Source organism: Myotis daubentonii, chromosome 4, assembly GCF_963259705.1.
Source record: "Myotis daubentonii chromosome 4, mMyoDau2.1, whole genome shotgun sequence".
Lineage (NCBI taxonomy): Eukaryota > Metazoa > Chordata > Mammalia > Chiroptera > Vespertilionidae > Myotis > Myotis daubentonii.
Genome location: NC_081843.1, coordinates 55534219 through 55549001, shown reverse-complemented (window position 1 = coordinate 55549001; position 14783 = coordinate 55534219). Strand labels below are relative to the sequence as shown.

Genomic DNA, 14783 nt, shown 5'->3' with positions numbered 1-14783 from the left:
AACAAATTTTATTACATCACTAAAATGCTTCTGCACAGAAAAGAAAACCATCAACAAAATGAAAAGCAACCTATTGAATGGGGGAATATATTTGCAAACCACATATCCAATAAGAGGCTAATATCCAAAATATACAAGAAACTCATACAAGTTAATATAACCACTCCCCCGCAACACACACATACACAAATAACCTAATAAATGGACAAAGGACTTAAATAGTCTTTTACCAAAGAAGACAAACAAATGGCCTTCATGTACATGAAAAGCAGTTCAACATCACTAATCATAGTAAAATGCAAACCAAAGTAAAAAATATGTCACCTCATAACTGGTAAGATGTCTATTATCAAACAGACAAGAGATAAATGTTGGTGAAGATATGGAGAAAATGGAACCTTGTATACATACTGTTGGTGGAAATGTAAACTTCTATGGCCAGTATGGAAAACAGTATGGAAGTTCTTCAAGAACTTTAAAAATAGAACTATTGTATAATTCAACAATCCCACTTCTGAATATATATATCTCAAAGGAAACAAACTCAATATTACTAAGAGATACCTTACTTCCTTACTTTCATGTTCATCGCAGAATCTTCACAAAGCCAAAGTATGGAAACAAGCTCATTGGCTCCCAACAGATGAAAGGATAGTGAAACATGTGAGATAGATAGAAATATAATAGAAAATTATCAGCCTTAAAAAGGAAGGAAATCTTGTCTTTTGCAACAACATGGATGATTCTGGAATGCATTATGTTAAATGAAATAAACCAGATAGAGAATGACAGATACTGCATGGGATCACTTATATGTGGAATCTAAAAAAAATTTTGAAACTATGGAAATGGTAAAATGACTGTTGCCAGAGGCTGGTGGTAGTAGAAGTATGGAGAGTCTAAAAAAAATGATACAAAGGTTCAGTTATAAGATGTGTAAGGTCTGAGGATATAATATATATCATGGTGACTATATAATTGGTAATACTGTATTGTATAATTGAAATTTTCTAAGAGTGTAGAACATGAGTATTCTCATCATAAAGAAAGATTAAAAATTTAAATGAGGAATATTAAGATAATTTTTTTTTCAAACTTAGGTCACTGTGGAAGCTGAAGTGCCTCACCAAGGAATAAAAAAAGTAGGGACCGAACCTTCTTGTAACATGCTAGGAACTAAAATAAGGAAAAGAATACTAGACTTTGTTCATTACACAGAACGAGGTAACTTTCTTCATTAACTACCTCCAATATCCTATGAAAGCCAAGTACTTTTTTCTAAATCACAAAAGAGTGAAAATGAGAAAGCTAAGTTCGCTTTGGACAATAGCTTTTGTGACATGCACCCTCTAGTTTTGGTAGAATGTGCTCCTTAAAATATTGCTTGGCTACACTAACACCACTCCTACCAAAGAAATATAAAAAGGGATTAAACAAGCAAACAAAGATGACTTGACTTCTCAACAAAACACAACTTCAGAATTTTAAAGAATAATTATAAAATGTCCATGGAAAATTCCAAGAAATGGTTAACATTGTACAATCATTTTAAATATATTTACAGAGATTATTACTTCAAAAGGAAAATATTTCTTAATGTAAAATTGTTTTTTGAAGAGGTAGAAATTTAAAAAAAATAAGCAGACTATTCTACTGAAATATAAATTGTCATTCTTACATTATTTTAAATAAATTTTATTCAATGTAATTGAAAAATACTATGTTTAATTAAAAGAGATACGTGTGTAGGTTAATGAAAGTAAAAATCTCTTCTTATTAAGAATTACAAACTATGAAATATTTCCTGAAACAAAAATCTACCTCATAAAATGGAAAAGAAGTTTAATTGGTTACAGAAAACTCTTCTTTATTTAACAGCAGAAGTCCCACTTTTACTTTATTTTATTTATTTTTTTATTTTTTTTATCATTTTATGTGCCTCAGGCATGAAACAGCTCTGGCCACTGACACAGGCATCAAGCTAGGATGAACTAAGGACTGTACATCTGCTTTGCCCCTGACTGATATAAGAGCAACACCACCAATCAGGTGTCTCCTTGCCCATTGCCAGGGGGTAGAAGTCCCACTTTTAAACAAATCAAATTTCTCATTGGAAAAAAAGAGCATCTATACCAACTAAATATGTAAGTTGCCATTTTGTATTAAACTCATAATGGAAATATTCAAGGATGAATTCAATTTTAGCTGATTCCCAAATAAAAGTATCAGACCCAAAATTTTTCCCAGAAATTTGAGGGTTAGACCATATATATTTCTACAAGTAGAAATAGGGAAAATTTTCATATATATATATATATATATATATATATATATATAAAATCACATATATATACCATATACATATATGTGTGTGTTTAATGTATTTAACATATTTTTATTGATTTCAGAGAGGAAGGGAGAGGGAGAGAGAGATAGAAACATCAATGATGAGAGAGAATCATTGATCAGCTGCCTCTTTCATGCCCCCTACTTGGGTCAAGCCCACTGATTGAGAACCCAACTGTGATCTCCTGGTTCATAGAGCAATGCTCAACCATACCAGCCAAGCTAGACTATAAATTTTATCATATATTCTTCTAAATGTAATAAAAGATTTCTGGGGGAAAAAACATATTCTTAAACCATAATAGAATAATGTTGCATGGTTTATTATAATACTCTTTATAATATAATTAGAGGCTTGGTGCACAAATTCGTGCACTGGTGGGGTCCCTCAGCCTGTCCTGTGGGGGTCAGGCTGAAACTGACTCTCCGACATCCCCCGAGGGATCCCAGGTTGTGAGAGGGCACAGGCCAGGCCAAGGGACCCCACTGGTGCATGAATCTGTGCACCAGGCCTCTAGTATGCATATAAGATCTTTGGCTAATCTCTTCCCACCCTTCTCTCTGCTCCCTTCCCTCTGAGATGCATTAGTCTGTTCCATGTTTCCATGCCTGTGGTTTCTGATCCTTTGTTGAGTGTCTGCCTCCTGATGGTCAGTGTGCATCATAGCTACCAGTTGGATGGTCGAATGGTTGGCCAGTCAGCCAGTCACTTAGGCTATCCTATATAATAAAAGGCTGATAGGCAAATCGACCAAATGGCAGAATGACCAGTTGCTATGATGTGCACTGACCACCAGGAGGCAGACACTCAATGCAGGAGCTTCCCCCTGGTGGTCAGTGTGGTCACTGCACTCCCACAGGGGGAGCGCCACTCAGACAGAATCCTTAAGCACAGGCTCAGGGCTGATGAGCGCAGCGGCAGTGGTGGGAGCCTCTCACTCCTCTGCGGCAGCACTAAGGATGTCCGACTGATGTCTTAGGCCTGCTCCTGTCAGTCAGACATCCCCCGAGGGCTCTCTGACTGTGAGAGGGTGCAAGCTGGGCTGAGGACCCCCCTAGTGCATATATTTTGTGCACCGGGCCTCAAGTTATATATATATAGATGACTGTACTATACAATATATATTCTGTACTGTGCAATAACTAGGTGATTGGGTGATAAGTTCTTAGTATTAATCAAATCAAAGAATTATAATGGCTTATATGCAAATTAAAATATTTTAAGGATAACTGTATCTGGGCATTCAACTATCTTCAGGCCCATTTTAAACATAATTTCTATTCTAAACATTGTATCAATAAGTATAAACATCTCCTTGAAATTAAAGTATGTCTTTTTTTTTTCTTGGATGCAGACAATTTATCTACTTTTTCTCTCTTATTAATCCACTTTGTTGAGGTATAATATTATGTTTTCCAGTTTCCACATAAGATTAAAGAGAGCCAGTTTCTAAATTCTTTAACAATTAGATACACTACTATCAAATAAAATTTTTAACATGTTTGTTTCTAGGAATTTTTATAGAAAATGAAACTGGACAAAGATCATGTATACAGTCCATTTGCAAATAATACAAGGCTTTCTTTCATCTCAAAGATAAATAAGGCCTGGAACATCAATGTTTTTTTGAGATTGATGCCAGTTTCATAAAAAACAGTGGCAGGCTTAGGCAAACAAGTTTCAAGAACTGAATTATTGATACTACAGAAATCTAATAAAAGAAAACACAATACAAAGCATGTGGGAATTTTTACAATAGAAGAGGGAAGACAAAATGTGAGATGTTTTAGGTGCATTAAACTTTCTCATTGTTAGGTTTCCTCTAAGTCTGTACACCAGTTTCATTTTTCAGACCCTAAGTTAACTTTCCCTTCTAAAACAGAAATAATTTCAGATTATTTACTTTACCTAACCATTTATCATTAAATACATGTATACACATCCTGAATGTTTCATGCATTAAGTAATTTATGTTTGTATTACAAAATTCACATGTTCATGATATAAAATTTTTTTGCAATACCCCAAATCTACTCCATATTAGAAAAAACCATGTTTGAAATCTCCAACTAGTTCCAAAAAAGCAAAGCTGGTTATTTTTTCCTCATAACACTTTATTATTATTTGGAAAGCAAGATACTTATAAAGCTATTTAATCAAAACTCAATGGGGTAAATACTGTTCAGTTATCTGTGAGTTTAATATTTTCCCCCTAGGGCTCTTTGAATACTCTCACTCCAAGTTCTGGATCTTTGCTTTCTTCTTTTGAAAAGCATTCTCACATAGTGTTTTGCCGCTATAAAAATGAAGGAACTTTTACCATTTGCAACAGCATGGATGGAACTGGAGAGCATTATGCTAAGCAAAATAAGCCAGTCAGAGAAAAATAAATTTCACATGCTCTCACTCATATGTGGGATCAACACAATTTGATGAACAAGAATAGATCCAGAGACAAAATGGTAGGAGAGGGGATGGTTAGAGAGCAACCAAAGGACTTGTATGCATGCATATTAGCATAACCAATGGACACAGACACTGAGGTGATGGAGGCTTGCCTTGGGTGGGAATGGCTGTGGGGGGGATGGTCAATTGGGGGAAAAGGAGACATATGTAAAACTTTAGACAATAAAATAAAACATTCTCACATAGTGTTTTGGGAAGGATTTTATAAATTAATAATATATATTCTATATTATATACATTATAAAATATATATTCTATATAATTTTTCTTAAAATCTGTAATAATTATAAAAACTATTGCTATAAATTGATTCATTCATTAAACAATTTAAAAATTCCTACTATTTAAAATACCACAATTGTCATATAAATCTACATATAGCCTAATACTTGACACTTAGTAGGTATCTAATAACTATCCATTAAGTGAGTTAGGCTAATACTTCTTTGTTGTGTGTGTTCCTGTTTGTTTATTTATTAGATCTAGAGCATTTTAGTGCCTTGAAAATATGGATTAAGGTAGGCTTTGGTCTTCTCAATGTGATGAAGTGTAGGTGACTCTAATCTTCAGCAATAACCACAGAGACGTAAGTCAAAAAATGCCTATAAAATCAAATATTTCTGAAAAGTCAGTTAGGTTTTCTCAAAAAACAAATAAACAAACAAAAAACAACCCCCAAATCTATTTACTTTTTAGTTCCCCTGCTCCCAAAAATTCATTGCATATTTAAGGGTATTAAAGAAAAAAAATAATAAACTAAATTTAGATTTTTGTTTCAAACTGATATAACTGCATAGCCTCAAGAACCAAGGATGTAGACAACTATTTTAATAACAGTCAAAAGTATGCACCTCTCTCTTTCTTTCTTTCTTTCTTTCTTTCTTTCTTTCTTTCTTTCTTTCTTTCTTTCTTTCTTTCTTTCTTTCTTTCTTTCTTTCCTAAAGACCTAAAGTGTCTTCTCAGAATCCTGACAGGCTATCTAAAATTGCATTTCTTTCTTTCCTAAAGACCTAAAGTGTCTTCTCAGAATCCTGACAGGCTATCTAAAATTGCATTGAAGTCCTGGGACAAAGATAAATGAAGTTCCTGCTCAAGTTATTATAAGACCAATTAGCAACATATAAAATATAAATATCATCATAAATACATTAAAATAGACCCTTTAGAAGAATGAAGTCAATGGCAAATTTTGAAAATGAATGGTATTTACAAGGTTAAATACCTCAGAGGGCCATAAAATAGTATTTTAAAAGAAAGTACTATATATTTTTAAATGATATTTTATAACAATTGATGCAACTAAAAAAGAAGTTCTCCATATCTGTAAGTGTCTAAGTTAGGCTTATTGTCTCCGATTTCCTCACACACCTCTCCAGTAAAACCCATCACAACTCCCAACATTCTGCAGTCTCAGAAATTTACTTTGATTAGAAAATGTGTCATGCCTTACATCCCTCCCTTCGAAAATTCCTTTATGGTTTTTTTTCCTCAGGGAAAAAAAGTACATACTTTCCCATAGGTGTATTTCTTTATGTATATTGTTGAATTCATGTCATCCCATCTTTTAGAAAAATTAGTGCTCATAAACTCCCTCCCCCTTTCACACTTGCTTAAAATTTGTATTTATTTTTCTTCTTAACTCACAAGGGTAGTCCATACTTAATCATCCCAATTTCTCATGTTATCATCACATCTGGGCTACCACAGGACTTAAGCTATCACTTTTGCATGGAAACTTTTATAATAAGTTTATAAATGAAAATTAAATATTCCCACTGTCCTAGAAAAATACCCATTTTCACAATGGGAAGCACTTCTTTCTACACTTAAGATTCAATCAATACCCATGAACACAGATAACAGTGTGGTGAGGACAGAGGGAACTAGAAATGGTGGCTGGTTGGAGGGGGTCAAAATGGGGGAAAATGGGAACACATGTAATAGTGTCAAAAGTAAAAATTAAAGAAAAAAATGCAGCATATGTAAAGCCCAAATACACACACACACACACACACACACACACACATACACACACACACATGAGACTCAATCAATTCCTTTAGAAACACTTCCACATTGAAAGTGTGTCAACTGCTAAACTCAAAGCATCCTAAAATCCTATATAAAAAGATCTATGCTTTGCTCAGTAAATTGTACCACACAATACGATTCTCACTTATTTAAGCAAGCTATACATTTAATTTTTATTTTTGAAATTATTCATGTTTTCACCTTTGAATAAATATCTAGGAGTGCAATGGGTGGGACACATGGTAAGTGTATGGCTAAATTTACAAGAAATGTCAACTGGATACAGCCATCCTCTCTCATCACTAACACTGTTCCATACATATCTCAACTGGAATGTTTCCATAGCCTCCCAACTGCTCTGTTTCTATCCTTATACTCCTATTGGCCACCAAAACCACAGTGCTGATTTTAATGTGTGAATCAGATTATGTCATTCCCTCATGCAGGACACTTCAATTAGTTTCTTTCACTTGTATAATAAAATATAACGTTTCCATCATAGTTCCTTGCTTTCTCTAAAAATTTACATGTAATATTCTTCAGCCACACTAGCTGCTTGCCTTTCCTCAAACCTGTCAAGTGTACCACAAACTCAGGGCCTTTAACTTGCTATTCCTGCTGCCTAAATATACTTCCTCAAGTGTTCTTAGACATTTTTTTCACTTCCTAAAGTCGCTTTTTTAAAAAATATATTTTATTAATTTTTTACAGAGAGGAAGAGAGAGAGAGATAGAGTTAGAAACATCGATGAGAGAGAAACATCGATCAGCTGCCTCCTGCACATCCCCCACTGAGGAAGTGCCCACAACCCAGGTACATGCCCTTGACCGGAATCAAACCCGGGACCTTTCAGTCCGCAGGCCGACGCTCTATCCACTTAGCCAAACCGGTTTCGGCCTAAAGTCGCTTTTTAAATATCATTTTAGATAGCTTGATTCAAGCAATCAAATTTTAAGAACATTCACTTTACTCTTTAGCTATGTTTGTGTTATTTTATTTATAGCATTTACTGCTTATTTACATTACAAATGGGTTTACTTGTTTATTATTGGCCTCGGGCACTAGGATATAAGTTCCAGGGTGGTAAGGAAATTTTTTATTTATTTATTACTATTTTTTATACTGTATTTCTGTGGAACCTGAAATAATACTTGGCAAATAGGAGTTATTTGTTGTGATAACAAATAACACATAAAACATCCCATCTTTAGCCCACTTGTCTCTGAATCACCAGACTTCTCAAAGGAGGTGAGAAATGTAAAATGTATCAAAAGCAATTATAAAAACTATTCAAGTGACCTCAAAATAGTTTTTCATTTTTCCCCATCACATTCTCATTTTCTAGCTTATATTCAATGAATAAGAATTATAAATATAGCTTTGCTACAGGCTCAAATCCTTAGTCTTTGTTAACTCTAGTTTAAATTGCCCAATAAATTCATAATTATGATAAAATCAATGTACTTATTTTCCACACTTACCTCTAATTAGGTGAGCATTGCTTCTGAAAATCATATATTCATATTAGTGTTCAAAAAATTCAAGACCATTAAAGTCAAACTGACAGCCAAAACTTCTATGCAGATCTATCATATTGATCTTGTATTCATAATTTTTGTTTGAAAACAGCTATTCTCATAAAAGTTAGAATATCACCTAATAATCTATTTATAAAATAGAAGTCACTAGACTGGTGGGCTTTCACCTTCATCACTATTTATTAAAATCTATCTCTTAAGTAAGCACATCTTCCTTTCATCCCTCCTATTTCAAAAGACTAGTCCCTTCTCTCAAAGCTGAAATTTCTTAATTGTCTACTGGATCCAATCCTCCACATTTTAGCCTTTGAATGTGTTTCTTTCTACATCTCTAATGGATTATTCCTATAAATGCAAAAACATGTTATAATATTTTATACCTTAAAATCAAAACAAAACAAAAAAACCCAACCCCTCCTATTTGCCTTTATCACAATCCAACCATACTAGTATACCATATCTTCTCTTTATAACCACACTCCTTGAAACAGTAGTCTGTTTATACTGTCTCCTCTTCTTGATTTCCTAATTATTGTTTGACATCTCAATCAGGGTTATACCCTGATTCAAACTGATCTGGCTAAAGTCACCAGTGATTCCATGTAGCACCATATAATAATCATTTTGTGACTTCACCTCATTCTATATCTTAGTTGATTCTATTAATGACTTAACTTCATTAAATAGTTTCCTATCTATGATAGTTTCAAATTATAATTTTCCCCTTCTTACTGATCATCCCATCACAGTCTCCAATATCATCTCATACTTAATATGCTCAAAATGGAAGTATATATCCTCTCAGAAGGCACACATACACATATACACATCCTCAAACAGACATGTGAAACAATGCAGATGTGTACATCTCACATATACTTTCCCATTCACACATGTATATAACCCATATAAACATATACTTACCCATGCATATCCCTGTACATACACATAAACACACCCACAGACACTACCAAAATATACTCATATATAAATGTATGTGTACCCCACATACATGCACTCATATGCTTGCATTCCCTCACCCAAACTGACACACATGCAATCACCACACACATATTCACATGCATATATACTATATTTATATTTACATATACTTACATCCTATCTAATAAAAGAGAAACGTGGTAATTACCGTACGTCCGCTACCCTTCCCATTGGCTAATCAGGGCGATATGCAAATTAACTGCCAGCCAAGATGGCGGCCGGCAGCCAGGCAGCTTAAACTGAACATGAGGCTTGATTGCTTCAGTGACGGGGAAACCAAGGTTCCCTGCCTGCCTTGCGGGCCTCTGAGCTTGCAGTTTGAGACATTGTTACAAATGTAGAAGCTAAACAAAACCCCAGAAACCTGCTTTCAGCCCACCAGGATTTCAGAGCTGGAGTTGATACAGAGTTCTGATTATAAAACCCAAACAAACCAGATACCTGCTTTCAGCAGCAGAGGCCTCAGGCTGGAGCCAGAACTAAAGCTGGCCCAGAATAAAAAAAAAAAGAAAAAAGAAAAAAAGGAGTGGTTGGGAGCTTCAGTCACCTGCCAGCCTGAAAACAGCCCTCAGCCCCTCACCCAGACTGGCCAGGCACCCCAGTGGGGACCCCCACCCTGAAGGGTGTGTGACCAGCTGCAAACAGCCATCATCCCCTCATCCAGGCTGGCCAGGCACCCCAGTGGGGACCCCCACCCTGATCCAGGACACCCTTCAGGGCAAACCAGCCAGCCCCCACACATGCACCAGGCCTCTATCCTATATAGTAAAAGGGTAATATGCCTCCCAGCACCGGGATCAGCGGAGCCGCAGGACCTCCCAGCACCAGGATCAGCGGAGCTGAGAGGCCTCCCGGCACCGGGATCAGTGTGACAGGGGGCAGCGCCCAAACCCCCTGATCGCCCTGTGGCTCTGTGTGTGACAGGGGGTGGGGCCACAACCTCCCTATCCGCCCTGCTCTGTTCATGACAGGGGAAGGCAACCCCAACCCCCTGATCAGCCTGGCTCTGTGTCTGATAGGGGGCAGCTCCCCAAACCCCTGATCACCCTGTGGCTGTGTGTGTGACAGGGTGCGGCGCCCCAACCACCCCCACGGGCCCTGCTCTGTGTGTGAACTGGGTAGAGCCATAACCTCCCCATCGACCCTGCCCTGAGTGTGACAGTGGCGGTGCTCCAACCCCCTGATCGGCCCTGCTCTGTGGGTGATAGAGGGTGGCACCCCAATCCCCCCTCCACGGGCCCTGCTCTGTGTGTGATGGGGTAGAGCCATAACCCCCCCATCGGCCCTGCCCTGCATGTGACAGTGGCGGTGCTCCAACCCCCTGATCGGCCCTGCTCTGTGCGTGACGGGGGGGAGCTCCCCAACCCCCTGATTGGCCCTGCTCTGTGTGTGACAGGGGTTGGTGCTGCAACCTCCCCATCGACCCTTCCTTGAGTGCGACAGGGGGTGGTGCCCCAAACCCCCAATTGGCCCTACCCTGAGCCTGACTGAGGGTGGCATCACAACCTCCCGATCCCCCCTGCTCTGTGCATGACGGGGGCGGCGCCCTAACTTCCCAATCGGCCCTGCTCTGAGCCCGACCAGGGGCTGCACCTAGGGATTGGGCCTACCCTCTGCCACCTGGAAGCAGGCCTAAGCCAGCAGGTCGTTAATTGCCGAGGGGTCCCAGACTGCGAGAGGGCACAGGCCTGGCTGAGGGACCCCCGTTCCCCCCGAGTGCACAAATTTTTGTGCACCGGGCCTCTAGTATATTTATATTTATACTTATGTTTATACACATGCACACATAAGAGAAACATAGGTGTATGCGATATATCCCATATATACACTCTGTCTCGTGTACAGTTATGAAAATTCCATACACAGACACTCATGTACTCTCAAGCATAAACGCCACACATTTTTTTTTTCAGATTTAGAGTGTGTGACTATGTGCGTAAAATGAAATTCTGAGGACACAAAGTTATTCTAAATTCTGGCTACATTTCTGAAAATAAATTTTAAGTCTATTGTTTCCTCACAATTCCATTCTAATTTCGTCACCTACAATTGTCAATTTCATATTGACAATTGTAGGTGATGAAATTAGAATGGAATTGTAATTTCATCACCGTAAAGGTCCCTGTATATTCCCATTTCCTTGCCACCAAACCACAAAGGCCATCATTGTTTACCCACCTTCTAACATTTTTCAAGCTACCTATTTTGCCCTCTCTAAAATTTTCTGTGTAACTTAAACTGTGTAACTATTTCAGAAGACAACTCAGCTTAAACAACTTTCACTGACTGTCCATCAACTTGAATTTTCATTATTAAAATTAGCCTACATTGAATATATGATGATGACAAGGGTATGATAAAAGATGTATTTTAGGTAGCACTTTAAATGATTTAAAAGTATGCTTGATACAATTTTTAAATATATTTCAAGATAAAAAATATCAGTATAGCATTTTACTTTTAATTTCTGAGACGATAAAAAAAATTTCATCAAATGCTATGAAAGCATCATGAACAAAAATACTATAGCAGTATTTTTACAATAGTGACTTCAAATTTATATAAAAATACACTATGGAAATAAACTATAAAATATCCATTTGATAGAATATTATATATTGATTAAAATGCTTTAGAATAATTCTACCTACACAATGTTCACAATAGGTTGATAACAAAAATATTGAATTATTAAGGATAAAGGAGTATAAAATTATATCTGCAATATAATCATAACTAAATTAAAACTAGAACAAAAGCAAAAGAAATATACACAAATATTAACAGCTGTAATATTTCAGTGATTTAATTATTTCAGCTTTCTTACTCTTTTCTTATCATCTGTGTTTGCCATTATGAGATTGTTTAAAGGGAAAACTAATTAACAAAAGAATTATCATCTTTCTCTTTTTCCTACCCTATGGCAAACAAAATAAAAGTAGCTCTCCTGATCACTAGGATATTAAACTCTTTATAGTCTTTTTATAAACTTCAGAATATTGATTTATATTTTTGTCAGAAATATTAATTTTAGATTCATGTATTTATTTATTTGAAAGTACCTTTTAAATATTGAAATTATCTTTCATTAAGGTATTTGAAAATACTTTAATCAACAGCCTGACTAGAATCAAAGTTCAAAACAGATGAAATTTAAATGATGACATAATTAGTATGGATGTCTATTTCATAAACCTTCAAGATGTTACTGGTGGTATTAATTGGATATAATATGCCAGCCAAATCCTACTTGTACAATAAAACTTCTAAACTATTTTATTATTCTTTCATTGTTTCATCACATAATACATTCTGAGGACTTAACATTGCAACATTTGGGGTCCATAGAAACAGACTATGAGGTTCTGAAATTTAGTACAGGAAATTTCTAGGGAAATGCTCTAAAATACCACCTGTTAGGTGTGAGAAGAGCAGAGTGGGCAGAGGAAGACCAAACATTAGCAACAGCAGCCTCAATGTGGCTATGAAGCTGGCATGGCTCTTCAGAGTTGTTCCTAAGTGATATACAGAGGTACAGGACAGCATCTCCTACATTGATTCAGAATTGTTAACAATACTCTCCCCAAATGGCTCTGATAAAAATAGTGACTATGTCCTCAGATTTCCCTAGGTTAAAATCCTACTTCATACATATCACTCCTATAGTAAAGGAAAAAAATAAAAAAAAATATTTAATAGTCTCCTCTCAATTAGTATGGTGATCATTGGATATTTTAAGATAATAGTTTTCTAACTATAATGAATACAGGGATAACTTACAGAATATTTGAAATATATATATTCCTTACTCAGACTGCTAGATATTCTAATTTAGGTTTTCAGAGGTAGTAAGAAAATATGAATCCCAGCCTGCGTGGATCAGTGGTTGAGCATTGACCTATGAACCAGGAGGTCATGGTTCAATTCCAGGTCAGGGCACATGCCTGGGTTGCAGGCTCAATCCCCAGTGAGGGGTGTGCAGGAGGCAGCCAATCAATGATCGGACGGGCCAGTCAGACTCCACCAGTGCATGAATTTGTGCACTGGGCCTCTAGTTCTCCAATAAAAGGAACCAGGGTTTTTTGAAGAAATATCTGTTTCTACTCCAGGGCAGAGAAAACATAGATGAGAGTAGAGTATCATGTGTTGCCAGAAAGTAAGGAAATGGTGATTAATAATAATAACAGCAATAACAAAAATGACGATGCCATGTCCAGGAAAATGGAGATCAAACTGAAAGATTTCCCAATGTCCAAAATTAGAACAATTGAAGCAACAAAATCAAACATTATTTTTGGTTTGAGCCTCAACCTATAAGGAGCTTAAAAGCTGTCATTCTCATTCTTACAAGGAGAAAAAGTAGAACAGACTAAAAATAAATAATTTTTCCTGAAACTATCAGAGAACAAAGGTTTCAGGAGAAAGAGTCACCCTCCAATTTGGGGAATTAGCTTAATATAGTGAGTTAACAGCTGAGACAGCCTACAGGGCACAGAAGGTACAAGAGCCATGAACTGATGGTAAATCTTAAATGAGAACTTCAATGAATTGTTGGAGGCTGAGTGTGGGTGAGGTTGAGAGAGAGAAACTCTGTATACCAAAGTCTGAGGAGTGTGGCCCATATTCTCAATGGTTTGAATTCTAGAAACCCCACCAGATTCTCAAGTGAAGTTCCAAGTAAAATCTCTCATGACTTTGGCAGAAGGAAAGGAAGAGTAATTGTGAAATACACCCAGGATGTTCTCCACACCAAAGTCCTACTCTTCACCGAAGACTTTACTAGAACCTTACCCCCAACTGGAGAAGGCATTCCTTCTACACCAGCATGCGTTAGCTTCCTACTTCACCTAAGGGTTCAAAATAAACAGCTCTGCCCTGAACGGCACTTGTGATGCACATAGCCCAGACAGACACCCACTGAAAGGTGTGAGATTTAAATATAAGGTTCTAGAATGCTTCCTATACCTAACAACTGAAAAACACACCCAAAATACTATAGCATGATAACAGCAGGTTATAGCTGAATAAGCTGTAAGACACTGACTTCCTTTGAGGTGGAAGACATATAAGGAGAAACAAAAACAAGGAAGCCTAAAGTGGATTTCTCTATTTCTCCTGTCAGTTTCACCTATTTTTGAATCTCATTATGTAAGGTACCTTTTTATTCCTGATAATGTTCCTAGTTCTAAACCCTTTTGTGTTGAATGAAGTACTGAAAATAGGACCCAGCTATATGTTATCTATAAGAACCCCCCTTTAATTATGAGAATCAGATAAGTTAAAAGAAGTGGAAAATGTATATTGTGCTAACTCTAGAGATAGGAGATAGTCACACATCTTTCACTTTAAATCAAAAGCTAAAAATGATTAATCTTAGTGAGAAAGGGATGTCAAAAGTT

The 14783-nt window shown here is 36.6% G+C and overlaps 1 pseudogene; it reads right to left on the bottom strand.

The window, feature by feature from the left end:
• Nucleotides 1-1931: 1931 nt before the first annotated feature.
• LOC132233990 (small nucleolar RNA SNORA48) lies at nucleotides 1932-2076 on the bottom strand (annotated as a pseudogene).
• Nucleotides 2077-14783: the final 12707 nt, after the last annotated feature.